Below are 26,737 nucleotides of genomic sequence, written 5' to 3' on the forward strand. Positions count from 1 at the left end.
CACTTGGTAAATACAATTTGAATGAATTAATAAACAGTTTTGTTTTTACCTGCAAGTTGCATGGATCTAACTTTAGGTTGCATCTTACTGTGGCATCTCCATGTTGATTTTTAATCCCAAGATATCGTTCATTTTAGAATTTGCTATTATCATTTCTTAATGTGCTGTGCACTTCAGGGTTAATTTCCCTTGTTGCTTATAGAATATTAACCATTTTAGCACTGTGATATTTATTATTATTCCCCTAAGTTCACTATACCCAGAGATTGCCCAGTGAAATACCACAGCTAATAAGCAATGAGCACTCATGGGTAAAGGGGAATCTTTTGCAGGGCGAGGAGAGAACAAACTAGAGGGGAAGGAGCAGACTTGCAGAGGAAGTTTCGTTCTGTGACCTCTCCGCTCTATACTCATTCAGTCGAAGGGGCACAAGGGCATCAAGCCAGTATTACTTGGTTTTACGGCAGGATGATGACTGTAAGTGAGTCATTGAGCTAACTTGTATCATCCAGCCCATCCTATGACCTACTTTTCCAGTCTATCTGCAAAAAGGATGTTAAATAATTAACATCCTGAGTAATTTTTCTTTCCTACCATTAGTCCTGGTCATTCATGTGTGCTTATTGGAACACAATCTGATAAAAGCTATGTTATGTCAAATTAGTATTTTATTCTGCCTTATTCATCTAGTTTTAGTCCTAGTGGCTTGGAAACATAAGTAGAATATTTGTCAGAAGAGAAGAAAAGAAATGCAAAAGAAAAAAAAAGAATGATTCAGCAAGGATTAGATAATTATATTTTCTTCCAGATGCATTCCCAGATGTGTTTCTGTTCACTAAGTAACGACCTCCAAAATACTTTAGGCAAAATGCTTGCCTGAAAAATGTTTTCTGGCTTTATGTCATCATTTCTAGTATCTTTAGCTAAGTTGTTATTTTGGGTAGCACTAAGGTCTTGTTCACTGTTTTTATCTTTTCCCGGATTTCTTTCTGAGGTAGTGAAGTTCGTTTCCCTTCTCTCCATTGCTACTTTTAGAACTTTTCTAGTGAATAAATATATATTATTGGATCAGTTATTTAGCAGAAAAACATATTTACTTTTTTTCCTTCTCCAGTGTGTTGTTATATTTAGAAGATTATATGCCAAATAGATTATGACACAATGTGCTAAATACCATAGGATTCTGGGACTACCCCAAATTTGATTCACTGGTTTGAAGGCAACTGTTACTTTATGTTGACTTGCTTTCCATTTCCTTGTAGCGTGGTCAAGAAAGGGACCTCATTTTTCCTAAACTTCATTCACTTTATATCCTTCCTTTACAATATGATTATGTTATTCCTTTCAGAAATCATCTTCTCTTAATCTCTTGTGCATTTTTCCTGCCTCAGTGGTATATCATAAACATAAAGGTCAAATCACGTATACGTGAAGTAGTAGAATAATAGCATTTTTCTTTTTTGACAGAGTGCTTTCATATTCCACAGAGCTTGCATATTAACTCATTATGTTACAAAAATTTAGCAAAGTACATAGGGTTAGTATTTTTAATTTGCATTTTATAAAGCAAATGTCAGGGTTCAGAACTGTTGGAAAGATTTGTTGAGGCCAGGCATGGTGGCTCATGCCTGTAATCCCAGTACTTTCAGAGGCTGAGGCAGACAGATCGCTTGAGTCCAGGAGTTCAAGAACAGCCTGGAGAACATAGCAAAACCCCATCTCTACAAAAAATACAAAAAATTAGCCAGGTGTGGTGGCACTCACCTGTAGTCCCAGCTACTTGGGAGGCTGAGGTGGGAGGGTCCTGGGAGGCACTTGCCTGTAGTCCCAGCTACTTGGGAGGCTGAGGTTGAGCCTGGGAGGCAGAGGCTACCATGAGCCGAGATCACACCACTGCATTCCAGCCTGGGCAGCAGAGCAAGACCCTGTCTCAAAAAAAAAAAAAAAAAAAAAAAAAAAAGCCCACAGTGAATTAATGCATACTGGAACTATGTACCCTCAGTTTCTACTGTGGTTCTTTTTACCAGTTCCAATAGCATATATTAATTAAATGATTTGTATTTTTATCGATTATGTGTCCAGACTAGTAATAAATGCAATGGTAAGAATACCAATAATACTTAACATGATAATCATAATAAAACAATTATCTAATATTTTTGGGTGTTTACTTTTGTGCCAAGCACTACTGTTAAAGCATTGTATGTCTTAGGTTGTTTAATCCTCAAGGCCCAAACATGTTAAGTAATTTGCCCAAAGTCATGCAGTTAGTGATAGAACCTTGAAAGAATCCAGGACAGGTGATTACCCAGCCAGTACTCTTACCCATAGTGTTGTACTGTTGGTCTAATCTAAGGCATTTTCCTCTAGCATTGGAGACAATAAAGTGGATTCAGCAAATATTGAGGAGAAGAAATTTACAATGTACACTTAGAAGAGAAGATGAGGAAGGCATGCATGGGTGTCAAAAGTAGCTCCTTGGTATCTTAAGTAAGGCATAGTAGAAAATGATGTAGTTAACCCAGATAGGGAAATGAGAAGGAGGAGTTTAGATAGGAAAGATGAGTTTGATGTTAGACATGCTGAATTTGAAGTGACTATCTGGAAAATCTAGGATAGAGCCCCCCTTAGGCTGTAGAAAATATGGGTCAGGAGCCAAAAAGAAAGATGAGGGTCTAGAGATAAATGCTTGGGAGTAATCAGCATTTGAGTAATAGATGAAGTTATAGGTAATGAGATCATCCAAAAGGAAAAATGGAAGGGTAAGAACAGAAGTCTAGGAAACACCAATATTTCAGTAATAATGGGAAAGGAAAAAGGATTCTGTGGCAGGTTAAAAAGTCAGGGTCAGGCCCGTGGAGGTGGAGACCCAGGAGGAAATAATACCACGGAAGCCAAGAGACAATACGGTTTTAGGAAAAGGAAGGGAATAAGGGCCAAGTATTATTGAGAGTTGCCTCTTACAAGCAAGCACTGGGCTGGGGGCTCTGGAGAATATGAAAAAACAAAAGATATTGTTAGATTGCTTTCTTTTCCAAATATCATGAGTATTCAAAAGCTATTGAGTTGTACTAACGTCTAAAGTTAGAAATCTTCATGGTCCTTTTTTGACTGCAGCATCCCCAGTTCCTTGCACAGTGCTCGGTTTGTCCTCATTGACACCCCCACAACTCTGCACCGTATACATGGCAGGAAGGGACTCAAGAGTAAGAAGCAGGGATAATATGTGTCTGTTGAATGAATGGCACTTAACTCTGAAACTAATAAGAGTAAGGCTTAGAGCAGTATTTCCTGGTCTGTTTTAATTAAAGTTCTCTTTTCATAGACAAGAAAATCCTCTTCTCTTTGCGGAAAAAGTGATACATTCCCTTTAATAGCACATAATACTTTGCCTTCTTAGAGATTCTGTGTTCTGTGGACCTCTGCTGGCTAATAGCCAACAATAATTATTAGGCAATATTTATTGAGCCTATAATATGTTGAAATCAGTGTAGTTTACATGGTACTAAGTGGTTTACATGAATTAACTCATTTAATTCTCACAATGGCACATATTACATACAAAATCTTATCCCCATTTTAGGGTGAAGAAATTTAGGTACATAGAAGTTAAATAACTTGCCTGAAGTCACAGTGCTAATAATTGCCAGATTTCAGATTCAAGCTTTAGCTTGTGGATCTCCAAACTTCATTCATTGCTATTATAATTTCCAAGTAGGATAGTTTTTGGAAACAATAGGGATGATAATTTTCCAATTAAAAATTGTACTAAACTATTAAATAGAAAATGTTATATTATACATGCCATCTTCTGGACATTTAATACAATATTCTATACTCAATATCTCCTCCTTTTCACCTTCACTCTCCATGCAGTCACTGGGTGAGGGGATCAATAAAGAAGCTGTGTTTGTTAAAACAGAATGACTGTACGCTACAGCAGTCCCACTACTAGCTGTTTATCCAAAGGAAAGGAAATCAGTATCAAAGAGATACCTGTTCCCCCATGTTTATTGCAGATAAACTGTGCACAATACCCAAGATAAGGAATCAGCCTAAATGTCCATCGTCAGATGAATGGATAAAGATATAGCACACACCAGAATACTATTCAACCATAAAAAGAGTGAAATTTTGTCATGGTGGCAACATGGATGGAACTGAAGGTCATTATGTTAACTGAAATAAACCAGGCACAGAAAGACAAATACGGCGTGTTCTCACTCATATGCAGGAGCTAAAAAAGTTGATCTCGTGGAGATGGAACATAGAATGATGCTTACCAGAGAGTGGAAAGGGAGGTAGGTGGTGATGAAGAGAGATTGTTTAAGGGGTACAAACATATAGCTAGACAGAAGGAATAAGTTCTAGTGTTCGGTAGCACAGTAGAGCGACTATAATTAACAACAATTTATTGTATATTTCCAAATAGCTAGAAGAGGAGATTTGAAATGTTCCCAACACAGGAAATGATACATTTTGAGGAACAGATATCCTAAATACTCTAATTCGATCATTATGCATTGTGTTCATATATCAAAATACCACATATACCTTCCATAAATATGCATAGTATTATGTATCAATTTTTTATGTAAAATTTTTAGAAAATGAAGCTATGTTTGACCATGAGGAGAAAAACTACAAATAAAAGTAATGAGTGTTTTATCTGTAATAACATCTTTAATTATAAAACTGCAGAGTTTCTTAATGAAGTATGTGTACGTGTTTTAAAATGAAATGCTAATGCCGGTGGTTGTTAACATGTTGTGAAGCTGTTATCCATTCTAAACTACATTTCAAAAACTTTAAGCCCTCATGTCTTCCTCCTACTTATCTTTCTTTCTTAAAGCCAAGTATATTAAAACTCTAGCTTAAACTCCTGCCCATAAGCACCCTGTATTCCTAACCACAGATCCATTTCATCACTTGCTGCAGGCACAAGGAGAAAGAGTCAATGATGGGTCACTGTTGCCTCCTTGTACTCCTCCTTATCATTCTCACGTTCACTGAGCCCTCATTATGTGAATGGGCTACTCGAGGACCTTATATTCCTACTGAAAATCAGGAAGAAATCAAGGGAGCATATACAGTATGTGTACTTTTGAATGTTCTACTCGACTTTGCAGCAATATCGAAAAGGTGCCCTAATTAAGTCCTCAGAAAAAATGAGAAAAAGAAGACTGGGTAATGTAACCCATAATTTTTTTAAAAGGCTGAATCTCAGATTATTAAGATCTGACCAGGGCTGGGCGCGATGGTTCACGCCTGTAATCCCAGCACTTTGGGAGGCTGAGGCGGGCAGATCACGAGGTCTGGAGATCAAGACCATCCTGGCTAACACGGTGAACCCTCTCTCTACTAAAAATACAAAAAATTAGCCGGGCATGGTGGCGGGCACCTGTAGTTCCAGCTACTTGGGAGGCTGAGGCAGGAGAATGGCGTGAACCCGGGAGGTGGAGCTTGCAGTGAGCTGAGATCGCACCACTGCACTCCAGCCTGCGCGACAGAATGAGTCTCCATCTCAAAAAAAAAAAAAAAAAAAAAAAAGCCAGGCGCGGTGGCTCCCTCCTGTAATCCCAGCACTTTGGGAGGCCGAGGCGGGTGGATCGCAAGGTCAGGGGATTGAGAGCATCCTGGCTAACACGGTGAAACCCCATCTCTACTAAAAAATAGACAAAAAAATTAGCCAGGCGCAGTGGCGGGCGCCTGTAGTCCCAGCTACTCGGGAGGCTGAGGCAGGAGAATGGCGTGAACCCGGGAGGCGGAGCTGGCAGTGAGCTGAGATCGCGCCACTGCACTCCAGCCTGGGTGATAGAGCGAGACTCTGTCTCAAAAAAAAAAAAAAAAAAGATCTGACCAATTTGAATTCTGGAAATAAGATCAAAATGTCCCTGTGAATTAACATTAATTTCAAAAGAGACTAAATTTTGCATTTATTCTGCTAGTATTTATTGGTTATAGACCGTGTGTCCGGCACTTGTTAGGTATAGAATATTAAGAGATTAGTAAAACTTGGTAACTGTCTTTTAGGGACGGATATTCTTAAGTTGTGGTTAATATTAGGTAGATGTTTATAAGCCAGAATGTTTGGTAAGTATGGTAAAACCCCAGTGTTAAATCCAGTATGCAAGGGACATAAATGTTTATTACAGGCTTTTTATGGATGAGAAAGAAATACTGAATTTATAGGTCTTCCATGAAAATCAATCCCCTTTCTTCACACAATTATACTTTATAGGTTTCATTTTATCCGTGATATCATTAGATCTACCAGTATAGAGAAAGGTTTTAACTAGGTTACATACACACATGCACACGTTTGCATGCATATATATTTATGTATATAAAAGTTGTAGTTTGATTCACCTGTAAGCGACAGAAAAAATATGGCATAAAAAAATAAAAGTTTATTTCTCAGTCATGTAAATGAAGTCCAGAGCCAGATGGTGGAATTCTGTAAGGCTCCAGCATGTCAGAGATGTAGGATTGAACTTTCATCTCACGGTCAAAGATGGCTGCTTAATCGCCAGCCATCATATCTGCATTCCAAACAGTAGGAAGGCAAGGGGCAAACAAGAGTGCGTGTTTCTTCCCTCTTAATACTTCCTGAAAGTCATACCCGTCACTTTTGATTATGTCAAATTGTCAGAACTTAGTCATATGGCCACACTTACCTGCAAGAGAGGCTAAGAAAATTTAGTGTTTAGTTTGAGTTTTTTTGTCCCCCTTTAAAGAGTCTCTTGGAAAGAAGGGGAGATGAAATAGTGGGGAGCAATTAGCAGTCTTTGCCACAGTCACCATTTGTCCACTCTTATTGCAACATACAGAACTTACTCTTAAGAGAGCCCCAGTCCCATCTAGTTACCCTGTCTTCTTGTAAGTACATGATCTCTGGATGATGCTCTGTCCTTTTCAGGAAGTCCAGGTGTGGCTTTCCATGGGCTGATGGATATAAGCTAAAAAGCAACCTAACATTCCCAATATAAAATAGAATGGAAATAAGAAAATATTTAAAGCTCCCATTTGAAAAATGGAAGAATAAGAAACACATGAGTTTTCAATAGGGATTATTAAACCTTGCTTGGTGGAAATCCTGGAGCCTTTCTGTGCAAGCACTGAAGGATGGTCTTTAGTACCCCATCTGATGGCCCCTGGCTTTCCTCTGTGAGGGATATGCCTTAGTCCTTTGTCCTCTGTTGCTCCTGTCTTCTGTGCCCATATTTGAGGTGGCATTAGGGTGAATGCTCTTCTGAGTGGGTTCTAATACCTCCTTCTCGTACGAGCATGAACCCTGGCAATTGCGTTAGGGGTTGTACGGTAGCGGGCTGTGCAGACCATCCTGCATTTTTGGCAGTCTAAGTCCCTCACAAACTTAGTAGCCTTCTAGTCTGTTTCTTGTCAGTTCCATGAACAACTATAGGCAAAGGTCTTAACTGGACGTAGTTTTGAACCTAAAGACTCTGTCTTTTATTTACTGGCCTCTGTCCTTCTTCTCTACTCTGAACTCACTGATGACTCCTTTGAGGTCATCTGAAGCACTCTTAATCCCGTCTCTGCCAAGAAACTCAGCTCATGTATGATGGGGCACTAATCTTCTGAGGTGGCTATGATACTGTAGCCAATGCTTGTAATTGCTATGCTTGGCTTTTTCAGACCTGCAAACATCAAAATCATAGGACCCTCAGTCAAATTTAATTCTAATTCACAAGGAGAGTGGTTTTCTTAGCAAAGCTGTTTCCTCTCTCCTTCCTTTCTTTCTTCTTTTCAGGTATAAGTCCATCTTATTTCTTTTTTTAAATTTTTTACTTTTAAGTAAATTTATATGGGTACATAGTAAATGTATATATTTATGGGTGCATGAGATACTTTAGGCATACACTGCATAGTAATCACAGAGTAAATGAAGTATCTGTCACCTCAAGTAATTTATCATTTCAGCAAAGCTGCTTTCTTACTGAGCTTGCAACCAGCTAGCCCTGAGTTCGTTGTTACTAAGAGCAGTACGAAGGAGCCAGCTATATTCAACATTCTGAATTTTTTGTAATATCTCTATAGCTATAGACTAAATTAACATTTGGACTGTCTTCCAAGGTTCAGCGGGGGACAATGTCACCAGATATCTTGCTAACATAACATTAATTAGTTTTCCAGCCTGCAATATGAGTCCTTGCTGCCCAAAATGTGACAAACGAGTATCACATTTTTAGGTTCTGTCACATATAGTATCCCACTTTCATTGGATTGGTTTGGGCTGTCAGTGACCAAAAACATAAAACAGTGTCTCAAACAAGATAGATAGATACCACTTTCTCACATTAAAAAAGAAAAGAAAAGCTTAAGATGCATAAGATGTAGCAATCTTGTGCTGGTGGACAGTCCACAGCATCAATGACTCAGGATTCTGTCCTGTTGCTCAGCTGTCCTCTGTCTCATGGTCCATGATGACTGCTGAAAATTCAACCACCATGTCTGCATTCCAGCCAGGAAGAAGGAGAAAGAGTTAAAGAAGTGTGTGCCCCACCCTGCCTTGAAGGTTACTGTCTTGGAAATTGTACATGACACTTCCACTTATATCTCATTGATTAGAACATAACTTTCCCTAGCTGCAAGGAAAACTAGAAAATAACACATTTCTTCTGGACATCCATGTATCTAGCTCAAAATCCATTTATATGGGAGATGAAAGGAATGGATATAAAGGGGCCTCTGAAAATCTCTACCACAATAGGTACGTCTAAAAAGTTCTCGGGCCGGGTGTGGTGGCTCACACCTGTAATCCCAGCACTTTGGGAGGCAGAGGCAGGTGGATCACGAGGTCAGGAGATCGAGACCATCCTGGCCAACATGGTGAACCCCATCTCTACTAAAAATGCAAACAAACAAACGAAAAAATTAACCAGGCGTGGCAGTGGGTGCCTGTAGTCCCAGCTACTCGGGAGGCTGAGGCAAGAGAATGGTGTGAACCTGGGAGGCGGAGCTTGCAATGAGCTGAGATCACGCCACTGCACTCCAGCCTGGGCGACAGAATGAGCCTCCGTCTCATTTAAAAAAAAAAAAAAAAAAAAAAAAAAGTTCTTATGTTGTGGGGTAATAACTTCCCCTACAAAGAATTGAATTTTTTTTATCTTATCTCTAAGTATCTAATTATGTTCTCTTGAGTGTCAATACCGAATTTTGCACGTGGCTCAATATTTGGTTTTTGTTTTCATATGGTAACAAAGTTTTCATTTTTAAAAAATGCATATCTCCTATTTTAATCTCACAAATTAAACAATATTTTGAAGATTATCAGCTGTGTTGAGTGACTATCAGAAAATTTCGTTTGATGCAAGACTTAAAGAAATTTAACTGCTAGAGGTTTTTTTCTGATATCAAACAGGAATTGGTGTTATTTCAGTTTTTTCACATTCTAGATTTCCTTATTGTAATATGTACGCAGCAATTGCCTCAGCCTCATGGTGAGTCCCTTTTGCGATTCTATACCATCTAGGGCATATCTTTCTCCCAGTGCTTCTATTAACAATCCCAGGTGTCCAGTACAGGTGTCCAGTACATTGGAGTTAGCCTGCTGCCGGAATTAAGAACAAAAGAGATGGAGAGGAGAAAATCAAATTTTTCTATTTTCTTTGTTTTCAACCCAGTGTTCCCTCTAATTTGTATGAGGTTACTTATGTGATCTGCTTTAGTCAATTTTGATCAATGAAATCAGTGTTTTTTTGTTAGTAGCCTTTAAAGAAGTAAACAGATTTATTTTTCCTCAATTATTATTTAGAGCAAATTGCTTTTAGTCTGACCATGTAAATAAGACCAAGCATCGACTTTCATATAGAAAATACTATTTTAATTCAACTATCCAACAGTGATTCTTTTTCTTGTACTTTCTCTTAATTTACTGTGATTCAATCTTTTAATTGTACATTGGGAAAATACATTATTTGTTTTGAGTTTTTTTCTTGAAAAAAATTATTCCATTGTCCAGTTTGTTTTGACTCTTATCAACAATTCTGCTAATTGGGTTTCTTTCTTTTTTCCCTTTTAAATAATTTGTACTTTCAAGAATCGTGATAGCCGGGTGCAGTGGCTCACACCTGTAATCCTTGCAGCACTTTGAGATGCCGAGGCAGGTGGATCACTTGAGGTCAGGAGTTCGAGACCAGTCTGGCCAACGTGACGAAACCGCATCTCTACTAAAAATACAAAAATTAGCCGGGTGTGATGGTGCGCACGTGTAATCCCATGGTGTGCGCCTATAATCCCAGCTACTCAGGAGGCTGAGGCATGAGAATCACTTGGACCTGGGAGCTGGAGTCTGCAGTGAGCTGAGATTGTGCCACTGTACTTCAGCCTGGGTGACAGAGCGAGACTGACTCAAAAAAAAAAAAAAAAAAAAGAATCATGATACAATTCAGTTTTTGGAGAGTGTTTTTCTACTTATGAAATAATCAGGTTCCATCTTAACTTTTATAGTATAATACCCCACATTAATAAGTTCGCTGCCTTCAAATAATTCTATAATTACTAATATTTATTGAACACTTAAAATGTATGAGTCGTATATATATATATATATGTGACCTCATTTGATTTTTACAACAATTCTGTGAAACAGGATCCTAATGAACCTCCTTGATGTCTACCTTTTTTACGTAAGGAAAGTGAAGCACAGAGAGCTTGAAGTTAGGTAGAAGAACTGGAACCCAGGTTGCCTAGTTCCAGAGCTGGTGCTTTTTACCTACTGCACTTCACTCTTCCTCATTGCCCACCCGTCTGAAGAGTGACCTACCTCCCCACACCGCTTGCTGTCTCCACCTTCCCTGCCTTTCATCAACTCCTTGATCCTCTGTAATCTGGTTTCTGCTTACTCTGTTTTATTGTATCTGCTCTTGTTAAATTTCTAATTGTGGACTCTGGCAGGCAGACTTTCATCCGTATTTTTTCACTTTCTTATGTTGGCCACCCCCTCCTCCTTGAATCAATTCATTTCAGTCAATCAATTCTGTCCCCACACCTTCCATTCATCCATCCATCCATCCATCCGTCCATCCATCCATCCATCCATCCATCCGTCCATCCATTCGTCCATCTATCCATCCATCCATCCATCCATCCATCCATCCATCCATCTTACTTCAGTGTTCCTCAGGCACACATCCAAACAACCACATCAGAAACTTTTTTTGGACTTCCTTCTTACCTTCTCCCACCCAATCTACTCTGGCACCAGGTCCCCTCAATGTGTCTTCTAAATGACTCATGTGTAACTTCTTCATGCTCACCATCACTGCCTCTTTGAGTAAGTATAGGTGGGACATTCTCTTGAATTGTGTTGTCTCCCAAATCTCTTTCATAACTCTAGCCTCACTCCTTCCAATCCACCCTTCACTTTATTGCCAGAAATTTTCTTTCTAAAATAGAAACCTTGTATTTCTTTGATCAAAATTCTTTCATACCTCCCCATTGCCTACCGTATAAGGAACAGTAACAGCAGTTATACCATTACCACTCACTGATTTCTTCTACATGCCAGGAATTATGCAAAGTATTTTACATAGACGATCTCCTTATAGATTATCTCTCCATTATGGCACATACCACATTGCTCTATTTGACTGCATGCATATGTCCTCTCCTACAGACTCCCCCATATAACATAAGGAGTATTTTTGTGTGTATGTTTTCAGTGCCTGAAACAAACCCATTAAATCTTTGTTGAATGAAGGGTTTCTTTTGTTGGCGTTATAAGCAACTAATTTATGTTTGTATGATGTGGAGACTTCAGAATCTTGTAGTAGAAGCAAATAGAACCCCTCAGGAAGGTACAGCAAAGGCTGTGCTGGGTTGGGCAGAATACTAGTTCTGGGTCAAGGGAAGCAAACATCCTGTTACCCAGAACAGCCACCTCTTCTAAGTCTTTACAACCTCATCATCACCTAATTGTAGCAGTATTTGGGGAATGGGTGAAGAAGATAACTATCTCTAGGGTTTGGTTCAGTACATACAGCCTGCTACTGGAAGTTTCACACCTATGTGCACGATATAGTTTAAGGCAAAATAACTATATTCTGTAGTAAATAGACTCGAAATATGTATTGCCTTCCTAGCTCTGGATTGTCTAATTCTTTACGGCTGACTCCATACACTAAATGGCAGTGATTTCATTGTTATTATTATTATAAAATGGCTTGTTCTTCCAAGCTATTATATATTTCTTAAATGATTAACCTTTACACAGCATTGTATCCCATGTTTAGCAATAAGAATTGTTCTTAATTTTCTTTCTTGGGTTTAATTTAATTTCTTATGCATTAAAATATATAAAATTTAATTTAATTCCTCCATTTCTGAGATGTTTTAAAGGGTGTTAGCTGAGGTTACCAACACTTTTAGGTCATGTTACCAATAGGAATTTGACATTTATATGAATAAAAATAATATCAAGTGTTACAAAAACTAATATAGAATTGCAAGGGCTATCAACCTCTATGCTTGAGGCCATAAATTGATTGCCAGCAGGGGTCAATCAGGAGGCTCTGCATTCTCTGTACAGTCTCCCTGGGGTAAACCATTGCAGTATTTGGTGTACCAGCAGAAAGGGCAGTGTGAATTTACACCTTCCTCAAAACAAATTGCTGAAATAGTCACCTCTTACCAGAGGTGTGGACTCATAGCACTTCTTATTTAATACCTAACAATAGAGTCCAAGGTTATTTTTCCAGAAATAATATCAAGCCCCGGAAAATAAATGTAATAATTTTGTCAAATGTATGCAGTCAGGCTTTGTTTGGTCCACTCTGGTATGCTTATAGAGAGGGTCTTATTTCTGGTTTTTGTGCAGGAGCTCCTGTGAAAATGAACTAATTGGGTGCTAATTTACCTAAAACAGAGTGCTAATACCGAAGTTGATTTTTAAAGTACAAATGTATATATGTTGCTATTTTCACTGATGTCTATTTATTTCATGTCACCTTATTGGACAGTATTCTTATTAAAATGAAATTCCTTTAAGTTTGGAATAAGCTTCTGCCTGAGTAATGGAAATTATAATGAGATATAAAATTGAAGCATTGCCTACCTACCCTGTTGCAAATATTATGACATTGGGTACTGTTGATAAAATTAACTATTTTAGATCAGAACAAACCTTTATTGGCCTAAAATTGAATAACACAAGTTTTTATGTTATTATTCGTTTTCTGTTTTCTGTCATTACGTTTATGATTTTTTTGTTGTAGTGTTTTTCTGTGTCAAGGTAGGTTGTGACTCTTTTTGTTCTCCACTTCCTCACAGGCTATTTAAATGAAGTTATATGCTCTAAAGTAGGAGTTTTTTTCTCGTGGTAAAAGGGAGGATATACATGGCCCACCTTGTTTTACCCTCCTTTGTTTTGTCATCTGTCAATACTCCTCATTTGTTATTTATTTAATTATTTAGAGACAGAGTCTCGCTCTGTCGCCCAGGCTGGAATGTAATGGTGAGATACGTCTCACTGCAACCTCTACCTCCCACGTTCAAGCAATTCTCCTGCCCCAACCTCCCAAATAGCTGGGATTATAAGCACCTGCCACCATGCCTGGCTAATTTTTATATTTTTAGTAGAGATGAGGTTTTACCACATTGGCCAGGCTGGTCTCAAACTGCTGACCTCAATTAATCTGCCCGCCTTGGCCTCCCAAAGTGCTGGGATTATAGGCATGAGCCACCGGGACTGGCACCTCCTCATTTGTTGTTAGGTAGTGCTGGTTTTTTTGTTTTTTAAGCTAGCTGATTTAGTTTGTCCTCGCCTTGAGTTACTCCTTTTCTCTCTTTCTTGCTGTCTTATTTTTTAAGAGAAGTCGTTTCTACACTTGCCCATTTGTTACAACACTGCAAATGTATCACTTTTTTTTCTAATTAAGATCCTGTATGGCATTGTTTCTACTGCTGTGTCAGGTGCTGTGTATAGAATTAGACTTCGTAGAGGAATTTTGTCTTGCATTAAAAAATAGACTTGAGGCTATATAACACAAATATTAGTGGTGTCGTCTGTGATTAGATATATGAAATTTAAATAATACCTTTGTCAGAAGCCTGAGGGGTTCATGCACTTGTAGCAGTAGCCTGTGGTTCTGCTGTTGTGAATGATGACTGTCTTGTATGGTGTGCATCACAGTGATTTTCGACATTTTTTTGTTAATTGGATATATATAGGAATCATCATACAGCAATGGACAAAATAGAACCATTGAAATTCATGCTTCAAAATGTTTCATATGCTCACAAGCCACTAGGAGATGCTAAATAACAGTATGGCTATTTAGTTTACTTTTTTCAACTACATTGACGAAAGAACCCTAGAAGTTGCTTCCAGCTTAATTTTTACCTTTTTTTTTTTAATACAGTGGCCACTGTCCCTTTTGTGTCTTTGTTATCCAATAAGTATTTTATGTCCAAAGTTAAAATGCTTTTCTAACACCAGTGTTCTAAATGATACTGTTTAAAAGTCCTAGAAGCTGTGGTGCTAACCCTATTAGAAAGAAATTTTTCTGTCTTCCCTTTTTCTTTCACTCTTTCCTCCAAAAAAAAGTAAAAATTAAGGGATAAGATAGTTTTTGCCAATTTAATTAACATGATTATGAGCATGTGGAATTAGACTGCAACTTAGAAGTCATACTCTGGCTTCCTTCATTTTCATTTGCTTGGAGAAGTTATTTTTTTCTCCCTTACACATGTATTTAATGGCGGGGGCAGTGTCTGGCTTTCCATGGCATCACCTGGCTGCCATAAAAGGCTTGTTCATTCACAGTGTTAGACAGAAATATATGTTGGTTATATTAGAAATAGTCCCATATCTTCAACTACTTTTCGCTGTTTTTGACAGAAAGGAACTGTTAGAGTTCACAGGTTCACAGGTACTACTATTACGTACTTCTGTCTTTTTTATTTTATTTATTTATTTATTTATTTATTTATTTATTTATTTATTTTGAGACAGAGTTTCACTCTTGTTGTCCAGGCTGGAGTGCAATGGCATTATCTCGGCTCACTGCAACCTCTGCCTCCCGGGTTCAAGCTATTCTCCTGCCTCAGCCTCCTGAGTAGCTGGGATTATAGGCATACACCACCACGCCTAGCTAATTTTGTACTTTTAGTAGAGACGGGGTTTCTCCATGTTGGTCGGGCTGGTCTCAAACTCCCTACCTCAGGTGATCTACCCGCCTTGGCCTCCCGAAGTGCTGGAATTACAGGCGTGAGCCACCGTGCCTGGCCTTTTTTCCTTTTTTTTTTTTTTTTTTTTAAGAGATAGGGTCTCATTATGTTTCCTAGGCTTATCTTGAACCCCTGGGCTCAAGCGATCCTTTTGTCTCAGCCTCCCAAGTAGCTGGCATTACAGATGTGTGTGTGTGTGTGCCACGGTACCTGACACAGGTACTATTATGTAAGTAAGAATGAAGAGCCAGAGAAAGAATGCTGAAGCAAGTATCTTATGAACCCAGCCACTTAGTTATAGAGATACTGAAGTGAGGTACTGTCAGGATTTTCTTCCAAGCAAGAACTGTATGGGAGTAATCAAAATCACAATACTGATGATAGAAAATTTAATGTAGCCCAGTAATTGAGAGCACAGGCATAGGACCAGATAAACTGATATACAGATTAGATAGATAGATTAAATCCTATCTTTGTGGTATGTGGACCAAATTACTTAACCTCTCTTACCTTGATTTGCTTTTCTGTAAAAATGAGGATAATTACATCCTTTCTTTAAGGTTTTTTTTTGAGAATTGAGATAATATGTGTTAAGATGGGCTTAATACAGTCCCTGGTAAGCACTCCTTAAATGATTGCTGCTTTTTTATGTAGTCAAAGCAATATTAATAACAAAACCACAATACAGAACACAATCAATAAATGATACCTAAAAAATAAAGACAAAAATTTGTTGCAGATTAAGTGGAAGACAGCCCATTTAATCTAAAGTGCACACAAAAATATGAAGGAAAAAAAACACATTGAAAATATTTTGATTTTATTTTCTTTCTACAAGTTTTTTTTATAAAATGCCCTTAAGTTGAAAGTATAGTTCAGTGGGCAGAACTTACCCAAAAGATTGAGAAAGCAGAGGGTAAATATGTAATAGTTACATATTAATTGATATCAACTAATGTCTCTAAGAACGATGCCATCATTTGGGGTTGTCAGAGTTGAAATTAAAGATAAATTTTTTCAAAACCAGAGTTTTCATCACCATTTCTACACCTTTCTTTATTTACCTCACCTAGGGTAGCACCCCACACACTAATTCAGCCCCCATAGTGCCATCCGTCCGGACATTTCAGTTGTTCCTCTTATAAATGTCTACTTTCCTGGGACACCTTATAGTCCTTGTTGCTGGTGGTTAGTTTTGTATGAAGTCATTGTCTTTGAAGTGTTGTTGGTTGATAATGCATGTGAACTTATCTTTCTTAAATATAATTTACCTTTGGCTGGGGTATTTAATGTCTTAAAGCAAAAGAAGAAACAACAGAATAGATCAGGAACTCTGAAGGGCCAGTGTTTGAGATCTTGTTTTGGAAGGAATTTCAGCAACGGTAGCTGAGCAGAAGGCTGACCCACCAACATATTTTAGCAAAGCTACAAGGATTTGGAATGATAGTGGCCCCCAGCATGGCCTTCTACTTTGCAGGTCCCGAGGTATGAAATTAAGTTGCATTTAAAAATCAGAATTAGTTCTCTAATCTTCAGATAGTGTTAAACCTTAACTCATTCCACTGTTTGGTTATAAATAAATAAATATAACATTTGTCCCAAGTTGTTCTACAGGTTCACGCCTAGCCATAGAGTTAACTTTGAGCATTATTTGCAGTGCAGGGGGTAAATTATCTTCAAAACGCTCATGGATTGGCTGCTGCCCAGAGTCCTGAGAGATGTAATCAGTTTCAGTTAATTCTAAACAATAGATTGTGGCAGGAACTCAGCTAAGTGGCGGGTTGACTGCACCCAAACTGTTGATTTAAGTTGTCAAGAGAGCTTGACTCATGCTTAGACTTGACAACAGTTTGGGTCAGCTGGCTTAGCTGTAAACCATTACCAGTAAACTCTGCTCCTTTTGTGTGTGAGGAGGGGAGGGGGATGGCCCTTCTGGTCACGTTCTCCCTCCCTGAGCTCACTGCAGACTCCACGGCTTCGCTGGGAGGCTCTTTGTGACTTTTACTGTGCTCAGACTTCAGTCTCTTCATCCCTCTCATGCGCATCAGTGGGTTTCTAGCCACAGGCCTGAGGAACTGCCAATATAGTATGTGCTTTGTGTACTTTCTATTCATTTCTAACTTTTGCTGGTGACGTTTAACAGGGAGTGCGTTACTGTTACTGTTCACTGTACCGTAATCCATATCTGTACAGCATTTAATGCTGTTCACAGAGAACTCATGTTGTCCAATATATTTTAGGCTAGGGCAGGGCAGGAATTACATTGCATCAGCATTAATCATCCTTGTTACCTTTTGATGAGATCATTCAGGTTAAATACTGGTTGGAAGAGTGATCTAAAGTTGAAGGCATGAGGATAAATGTAGGAAAAACATTAGCAGTTTGCTTAATGTAAGTTTTTTTTTTAAGTTTGAAGATAAATGTTTCTCAATTGATAATTTTTTTTTTTTTACCATTAGCCTTTGAACATTAGTAGTAGCAATTTATTTTTATTTAAAGTTTGTCCACACACGCAAATGGAAACGTGTTACCCCTTGGATACTAGCTTAAATTTATTTACTCCAAGGTGATTTAAAGCCCACATATAGGTATGCTTGTTTCAGTAGGTCAGATTTAAGGATACCTTAATTTAGTGATGAGGTACTCTGAAGGTCTGAACCCGAGAAGGTGATCCAAGGTGACCATAACCTTACACTTTCCTGTTAGTACCTGGCTCGGAGTCTCAGGAGACTTTGAGGGCAGTGTTTTGATATGAATTGCCTTTGTGTTCTTTCTGTAAATTAGTTTTTGGTATGGAAAGCCAGAAAGCTCAAGTACTTGAAGTACATAAGTCAAGTGGCTTTTTTTTCCATACCCCTATCAAACATTGTACACTTATCGCTTTCCTTTTATAATTTTGAAAGTCTCCAAATCATTAAATGATATGCTTCTCAGTTGTGGATGGTTCCATTTTCTAATGACTATTTTGTCTTCTAGAGAATGTCTGCTAAAATTCTTCCTGATTTTTGTTTTACTTTCCAGTGTGGTTTTCATTTATCTTAGAACAGTGTGCAAACTTTCACTGAGAATAGAAACAATAAACAGAATGGCACAATATATTTTTATTTACTATAGATCATATCCATTTAGCTTTTTCATGGCCCTTTCATCATTTTCTATTGTGCCATTCACTTTGGTGGGTACGGTAGTTACTCACATGGTGTGATCTGGGAAAGGAACATTACAGTTGTTTTTCTTTGGTTTACATAATATCATCAAATGAGGGAAAACTGTCCTTGGCTGAAGAAAGTTTCATGAATTTTAATGTGTACCATTTCCTTTGTTATTAATTTGTAAATAAATATATGATAGAGAGTAAAATAATGAAAGATTTTGGCAGTTATATTTTAGCCAAGAAAATAATGAGAAATGCCTATTTTCTTGCATCTCACATTAACATCTGTTAGGTTACACTTTACTATTATGAGATGAGGATTCACTTTAGAGATGAGTCAATAGTATAAATATTAGAAGCAATTTTCTAGGACAAAGTATAGAATGGTTTTATAGGTGACATGAGCCTGTGCAATGTTGACCTATTAATATAATTTATTTATTTATACCCATGCACAGGAATGGAAGCATTTCACAGAGAGACATGTAAGAGGTTAAGATTTTTTAAAATGCAGCTGAAGAGGCCAGGCATGGTGGCTCACTCCTGTAATCCCAGCACTTTGGGAGGCTGAGGCGAGCAAATTGCTTGAGCCCAGGAACTCAAGACCAACCTGGGCAATGTACTGAAACCCCGTCTCTTAAAAAAAAAAAAAAAAAAAATTGGTTGAAGAAATCAAGAGAAAGGGCACAATTAACGTAGGAAAAATGAGATGATTACAATGATAATATTACCATCAAAAATACATGTCCTCCAGCCTCATACACTTATTAGACTTCATATTTGATCACGGATTTTTAGAAGCCAATACAAAAAAGAAAATATTATCAGTAACATGCTTTACACAGTCTATAAGATAGAGGTGTCGGAGACCAGGAACACAGCTGTTCCTGCTATGAGACTGGAATGGAAAATCTGCCAGTGGCCTGTCTTGTGATACTTCATGTCCTCATCTCTGGGCACATGGGAACTGCTTTCCTTTCTTCCTCACTGTAAGTGAGAGTGCCAGATCACAGTTCAAAAAAAGTCCAAGTACAAAGTCTTTTCCCAGCATAGCTTAATTCAACAACAAATTTAGACCAGCTAGAGGAATTAACTGATGGACCCCACATCTTTCAGCCAGTTATCTGCTGTTTCTCATGGCTATGTTTTTGATAAAATATTGGGTAGCAGAAAACTTGATATTATATTATCTGAACAGTACTTAGACTAAAAATGTATTTTGTTGCCCAATAAGGACAGATCCACAGGCTTTAAAAATCCACTTGTCTGATATAACTTTAATTATTTCTTATGAAGTTGATCTGAAAGAAATCATTTTAAATTTTGCTCTGGTTAAGTGCGGCTGGTACAATCAGTAACCTCTTCTCCATCCTTTCTCCTCCCCAAAATTCTCTTTATTTTTTGGACTATAAAAATGGGCTAAGATAATCTTTCATCAGTGTCATTCATAGTCAAACACACTGTTTTTCTTATTAAACATACCCTTCTCTATAGGCTTTGCTGTATGTTTCAGTTAGTTTTTCTTAAACACTTACATGTCTGCTCTAGTTTTGTTGTTTTGGTTTGGTTTACTTTGTTTATTTGTATTATATACTTAATCAAATTTTAAAGAAATGCAAAAGTGGATGAATATTTTTCTTCTTTTAGAACTTTCAGGCTGTACCACCTGACTTCTCTTTCTATTTGGAGGCATGTAGATTTGGGGTTGTTTGTTTGGGGGTAGGAATGTAATAAGTAGTGAAATGAAGGGGAACAAAAAGAATTTAAACTATTATTTTCTCCAGGCCCTGGAAACTGAAGTTCTTAGGTCACTTGAGTATTTAGGTGCTCTAATTATTCTCTTTGAAATAAATAGTAGGGTGGTTTTATAAACCCCTGCTACTATTTCTAGCTGTAAAGAAGTTTATCGAGAGAAAGAAAGCTTCATTCCAAACTTCTCTGACAGCTTGCTAATTCATCTGCTTGCTTCTTGTTGGTTTATATTATCAACATGGTACAACCTTATAGGAAAAAAGAATACAATGCATGTTAAATTTTAACTACTTAAATTGTTCTCTAAATTCACAACTTAACACCTATTAATTTGTATTCCATTTCTCCCATCATTGTTTTGAATGAACATTTCTATGATTCAGTCTGGTCCATATAATTTATCATTTTTTAGAGGTTACATAACATTTTATTGACATTCTTTTTTTTGCTTAGTCATTTCTTATTGTTAAACATTTGGATTGTTTTCAGTTTCTAACTATCATGCAAGGAGTGTGGCTATTAGTTCTTTTTCCTTTATTTGAGGTGGAGATCATAGAAGCAGGTTAAAATTAAATAAATATACGTAATATTGTTGCTGCTAATATATTAACATTAGATAATACAAACCTGATAGGGTCCGGTTGTATTTTTCTGTTCTGTGTGTTCACTGTAAGATATTTTGTATATCTTTATATATTCAAAATATTCTATAATTTTACTAATTTTGAGGAATTCTTTTGAAACAGGCTGTAACAACATTTGATTGGGAGTCAAGAAATAAGTTTCTTGTTGCTGTCAATTGGAAAAATGGATTTTATCTCTTTAACTTCACTTTGAGTCTCATCTTTTGAATGAGAAGACTAGATTAAAGAAACTCTGAGGTTCACCTTTGCTCTAAAATTTCATCATTTTAATAACTTGCTACATAGTTTTACAATTTTAAATGATTATACAGGTTTATTATTGCATTTTTGCTTTTATGATGTTTTCGTGGCCTTATCTGTAATTTCATACTGAGTCACATTCAGGAGGGCAACAATCAGTGTTTTTATTATTATGAAGAAAGGCAGACTTTTATGATACATTTTCCAGGAATTCATTGTAGAGCATAATGGAGACTGCTTGTGTATGAAACCAGACACAATTGCAGTCTTAACTATGATGTTATCAGAGAAAATTGTTTCCCTTCCAGACACTTCAGGTTGTTTGGTTGTCTTTATCTGTTATTGGACATGACTTTATGAATTATTTTGTCTATTAACAATAATGACTAACTGCCAAGGATGCTCAGAAACCTCTCAGTGAGCCTCAACCTTCCTTGTATTCTCTCTTCTTCTTCATCCGTGTCATAAATTCCCATCACTTGACCTCTTCTCATTCTCTAATCTTCTGGCTTCTACCTGGCCTGGACTTCATGGTCCTCCCTTCTAGGGATGCCTTTCATAATAGCTTTGGCATTCCTTTACTTCTAAACCCACTCATCTCCCAGCCAGGACCCTACCACCAGCACCGACAGCCACCCCCGCCCCACCTCCAGATTGCTAAAAATCCTGGCTGAAGGGGTTGTAGTGTTTAATCTCCACAGAGCCCTCTTTGCTGTTCATCGGTCTATTTTCCTTTTCAGTACATTCTTCCATATTCACATTAGCTATATCAAATCTTCTTCATCTACTTCAAGTATAATACTCCAACTTTACCTAACTTATTCTCAGGAACAGGATTGGACCTCACAAGTACCACCTCGGCTCTCCTCCTTATCAGCCCCAAAATGCAGTTATATACTGGCCATTGTCTTCATTCTTCCGGCCTAAGAAGTTATTTCTCCCGTCTTCAGTGGGTTGAAGTAGATTCTAATGGACAGTGCTATGGTTTAAATGTTCCCTTCAAAATTCATGTTGAAATTTAATTGCCATTTTGATGACATTAAGAGAGGGATTTAGGTAATCACCTCTTAAAGCCCTCATGAATGGATTAATGCTGTTATCACCAGAATGGGTTAGTTATCATGGGAGCTCAGCTCCCTTTTCCTGTCTCAAGTGGTCACTTGTCCTTCTGCCCTCCACCACAGGATGATACAGTATGAAAGCCCTCACAGATGTGAATGCCATGTTTTGGACTTCCCAGTCACCAGAACTAAGAGCCAAATAAACTTCTGTTGTTTATAAATTCCCCAGTCTATGGTAATCTGTTACAGCAGCAGGAAACAGGCTAATATAAGTGGGGAGGTAAGACCAATGGGAGTAACAGATCTGGAGAATTGAGTGTAGATCATGTTCTGGAAGACAGAATCATTTGGGATAAGAGCCTGTGCAGAGTCAGCCAAAAGCTTTGGCCCAGCAATCTGAGGTGGAGCTCACTTGGCCCGTGGTGCTAAGGAGAACCAGAGAGGAAGACATAAGAGTGGACTAAACACAGGAACTGAGGAGGAGTCAGAGAATCCAAGAACAAGGCAGGTGGGCCTAGGTACTAGAGAATCTGAAGAAACCTGGTATATTAGGGTCATCTGAATGGAGTCACAGTGATGAGTGGAAGCCCAGAGAGTCTGTCAATACTTTGTCTGGAACATTGAAAGAAATTCCTAATTGGCCACTTTTTTCTAACTCTGGCTCACCTCCTGCATTTTCAACAATAATAATACTTAACATTTAAGGGTTTGCTCTGTGCCAAGCAGTATCTTAGAACCATATAGACATTATCTCATTTGATCTTGACAACATTCAGCTAGTGTATTTATTAGTCTGCTCACACTACCATAACAAAATACCATAGTCTGAGTGGCTTAAACAATAGAAATGTATTTTCTCACCATTTTAGAGGCTGGAAGTCCCAGATCAGGTGCCAGCAGATTCTGTTTCTGGTCAGGTCTCTGTTCCTGGTTTGCAGATGGCTGCCTTCTTTCTGTGTCCTCCACTGGGCCTTTCCTCTGTGTGTGACATGGGGAGAGAGAGCTCTGGTGTCTCTTCCTTTCCCTATAAGGACACCAATTCTATCAGCTCAGGGCTCCACCCTTAAGACCTCATTTAACCTTAGTTACCTAAGGGTGCTATCTCCAAATACAGTCACATTGGGGTATTAGGGCTTCAACATATGAATCTTAGGGGGACACAATCCATTCATAACAGCTAGTTAGGTATTATCCTTAATTTGTAGATTAAAAAATAGAGACTTCAAGTGGCTCAAAGGCACATAACTGGTTACCAAATGCTGCTTGACCTTTTAACCTGAATGTTCAATTGGTACTTCAAATTCAGATTGTCTAAGATGGAAATCATATTCCCTTCTCCAAGCAAACGTCACATCTTTGAGACCTTTTTGTTTCTCTTCATTGTACTTATGCTTTCAAAGTCACCAGGCATTAAAATTTGAAGATACTGTGCTTCGGGCTATTTTCCTTCTTTCTCCTTACATCAAACATCTAACTAGATGTCATTAACCTCTCTTTTCTTTTCTTTCTTTCATTTTTGACAGAGTCTCACTCTGTTTCCCAGGCTGGAATGCAGTGGCACAATCATGGCACAACCCCCAACCTCAGGTTATCCCCTCACCCCAGCCTCCTGAGTAGCTGGGACTACAGACATGTGCCACCACATCTGGCTAATTTTTTATTTTATTTTATTTTTTATAGAGACAGGGTTTCTCCATGTTGCCTAGCCTGGTTTCAAACTCCTCCTGGGCTCAAGTGATCTTTCCACCTTGGCCTCCCAAAGTGCTGGGATTACAGGCATGAGCCACCATACTGGCCAGCTCCTTTTTGTAATGTTGATCAATCCCAGAATGAAGGAGAGGAAAGGGAAACAAGATGAAAATAAAAGTAGAGAGAGAGCCTTGGGAGTCAGAGTAATAAAGGTGGTCTTGGCAAATGGGGTCTAATTAAACTAAAGAGCTTCTGCACAGCAAAAGAAACTATCATCAGAGTGAATAGGCAACCTGCAGAATGGGAGAAAATTTTTGCAATCTACTCATCTGGGAAAGGTGTAATATCCGAAATCTACAAGGAATTTAAACAAATTTACAAGAAAAAACAAACCCATCAGAAAGTGGGCGAAGGATATGAGCAGACACTTCTCAAAAGAAGACATTTATGCGGCCAGCAAACACATGAAAAAAAGCTCAACATCACTGATCGTTAGAGAAATGCAAATCAAAACCACAGTGACATAGCATCTCACATCAGTCAAAAATGGCAATTATTAAAAAGTCAAGAAACGATAGATGCTGGCAAGGCTGTGGAGGAAGAGGAACGCTTTTACACTGTTGGTGGGTATAGAAGTTAGTTCAACCATTGTGGAAGACAATGTGACGATTCCTTAAGGATCTAGAATCTTGGATCTTTGACCCAGCAATCTCATTACTGGGTATACACCCAAAGGAATCTAAATCATTCTGCTGTAAGACAAATGGCCACATATGCTTATTGCAGCACTATTTACAATAGCAAAGACATGGAACCAACCCAAATGCCCATCAATGATAGACTGGATAAATCAAGAAATGTGGTACATATACACCATGGAATACTGTGCAGCCATAAAAAGGAACGAGATCATGTTCTTTGCAGGGACATAGATGAGGTTGGAAGCCATCATCCTCAGCAAACTAACACAGGAACAGAAAACCAAACACCACATGTTCTTGTAAGTGGGAGTTGAACAATAAGAACACATGGACACAGGGAGGGAAACAACGCTCACCAGGGCCAGTGGTGGTGGAGGTAGTGAGGAGAGGGAGAGTATTAGGACAAATAGCTAATGCATTCAGGGCTTAAAACCTAGATGATGGGTTGATAGGTGCAGCAGACCACCATGGCACACGTATACCTATGTAACAAACCTACATGTTCTGCACTTGTATCCCAGAACTTAAAATTTAAAAAAAATTAAAAAGAGAGATGTTCATGGAAAAGCACTGTTTGCTTAGAGATTTTCTCCAAAACCTCTGTTTTAGGGTTTGCCCTTTATGATATGTGGGTTAATTTCCCTAACTTCAAGGTTGTGTGATGGGATGGTATCATCATCAATTTTCCATCAAATCTCTTCTTTCGATGCTTTCTTGGACTCACCTTCTTCTATGTCATGACGAATTTTATTTGTATTTCTTTATTTTGCAGTAGGGAATGCATGCATATGAGGGAGAATGTTCAAAAAGTTTAAACGGATACATTGAAAGGTCAGTCTCTTATGCCAGCTGCTCTCTCTGGGGGATTTTAAGAAGGGGCAAGAGTTGATTCATTCACTCTTCTGGCCCATTCTGTCTTCATTGAAGCTGACAGCGGTGCTGGTGCATGTCTCTTTCCCTCATTTCAAACTCTGTATTTGTTTTCTAATGCCATGTAACAAAAATGCCACCAATTTAGCAGCTTAACGTAACACAAATATATTATCTCATGGTTTCTGTGGACAGAAGTTTGGCACTGCATGGGTCAAACTTCTCAGAGTCTCACTGGGCTGAAGTTGAGGTATTGGTCGGGGCTGGGCTCTCATCTTGGGCTCAGGGTCCTCTCCCAAGCTCACTGGTTGTTGAGAAAGATCATTTCCTTGCAGTGTTTGATTGAAGTTCCTATATTCCTGCTAGCTGCTCGCTGGGACCATTCTCAGCTCCTAGCAGCCCATTCCCATGTGACCCCCACAGATCGTTTATAACATGGGTGTCTGCTTTCTTCAAAGCCAGCCAGAGCATGTCTCTCTGACTTTGCCTTCTGCTTGCAACGGGGAAAAACACTCTGCTTTTATTAAAGGGTTCACCTGATTACGTCAGGCCCATCAGGAAAAATCTCCTTATCTTAATGTCCACTAATTTGAGATCTTAAGTACATCTGTAAGATCCCTTCACAGCAGCACCTACATTTGGGTTTGGTTGAATAACTGAGGCAAGATGCCTGCCTACCAGGGGCTGGGAGTTTGGGGACCATCTTAGAATTCTGCCGACCACACACTGGTTTATGGTTTATCTTGAGCTCTGAGGGCCAGGCCTGGCTTGGATAAAGTGGAAAACAACAACTTGGAAGGTAGAAGTCAGGATTGGGGGTGAGTAGAACTCGATGGAGTTGATTGTTTCCATGATGTAATTGGCTTGTAAGTCTGCCCCATACTTTAGAGGTACACAACCCCTTTACCTCATGTGCTTTTAGCCCCATAACAAACCCAATCTTTTTCAGTGCATTATTTGCATGACTTTTGGACTTCATTTGGAAAATGCTCCAATACCCCAAAGTTTCTTAAAGGTGTGGAGTCATCTAACCCTTTATTCCCCCATTACCTATCCTTTGTCTTTGTTTGCTGAGGACCATCCTGGTTTATGCCTGTTTTCCTGGTGTATTTATTAATAGTACCTCACTTTCATTCAACAGTGTCTGCATTTGGAGGATAAGTGATATAGACACAGTATCCATGCCATTTTGACTCCTGCATGTCCTATCTTTCTCAGCCCCTCTTCCTACCATCTTAATGCTATCTGTATACTGACAACCAACCCATGGATCTTTGGCTCACTCCAACCAGATTTCTGACTCACCCCCTCCTGGCCCATTTTGTGCCTAAGTAGCAAGTGTGGCTATTTTGGTTTCTCTATATGTTGGGATTGGGGTATCTGTGAGCTTTGTATTTGTATTGGATGTTGAAGAGAGCTAAAGGCAAGAAGACTTTT

At 38.5% G+C, this 26,737-nt stretch overlaps 1 protein-coding gene and 1 long non-coding RNA gene across 6 annotated transcripts in view; one reads left to right on the forward strand and one right to left on the reverse strand.

Annotated features, from left to right (window-relative positions):
* Window positions 1-26,737, forward strand: part of CDKAL1 (CDK5 regulatory subunit associated protein 1 like 1) — a 715,037-nt gene that overhangs the window by 487,338 nt on the left and 200,962 nt on the right. The window lies entirely within an intron of this gene.
* LOC129059897 (uncharacterized) overlaps window positions 1,765-26,737 on the reverse strand; it is a 59,227-nt gene continuing 34,254 nt past the window's right edge. The window contains exons 3-4 of the long non-coding RNA XR_008526066.2: window positions 22,902-23,064; window positions 1,765-1,925 (exon numbers count right to left, since the gene is read on the reverse strand). This is a non-coding gene — a long non-coding RNA (uncharacterized LOC129059897). The remainder of the gene's footprint in view (window positions 1,926-22,901; window positions 23,065-26,737) is intronic.

This window comes from Pongo abelii, chromosome 5, assembly GCF_028885655.2.
Source record: "Pongo abelii isolate AG06213 chromosome 5, NHGRI_mPonAbe1-v2.0_pri, whole genome shotgun sequence".
In the NCBI taxonomy this organism is placed as follows: domain Eukaryota; kingdom Metazoa; phylum Chordata; class Mammalia; order Primates; family Hominidae; genus Pongo; species Pongo abelii.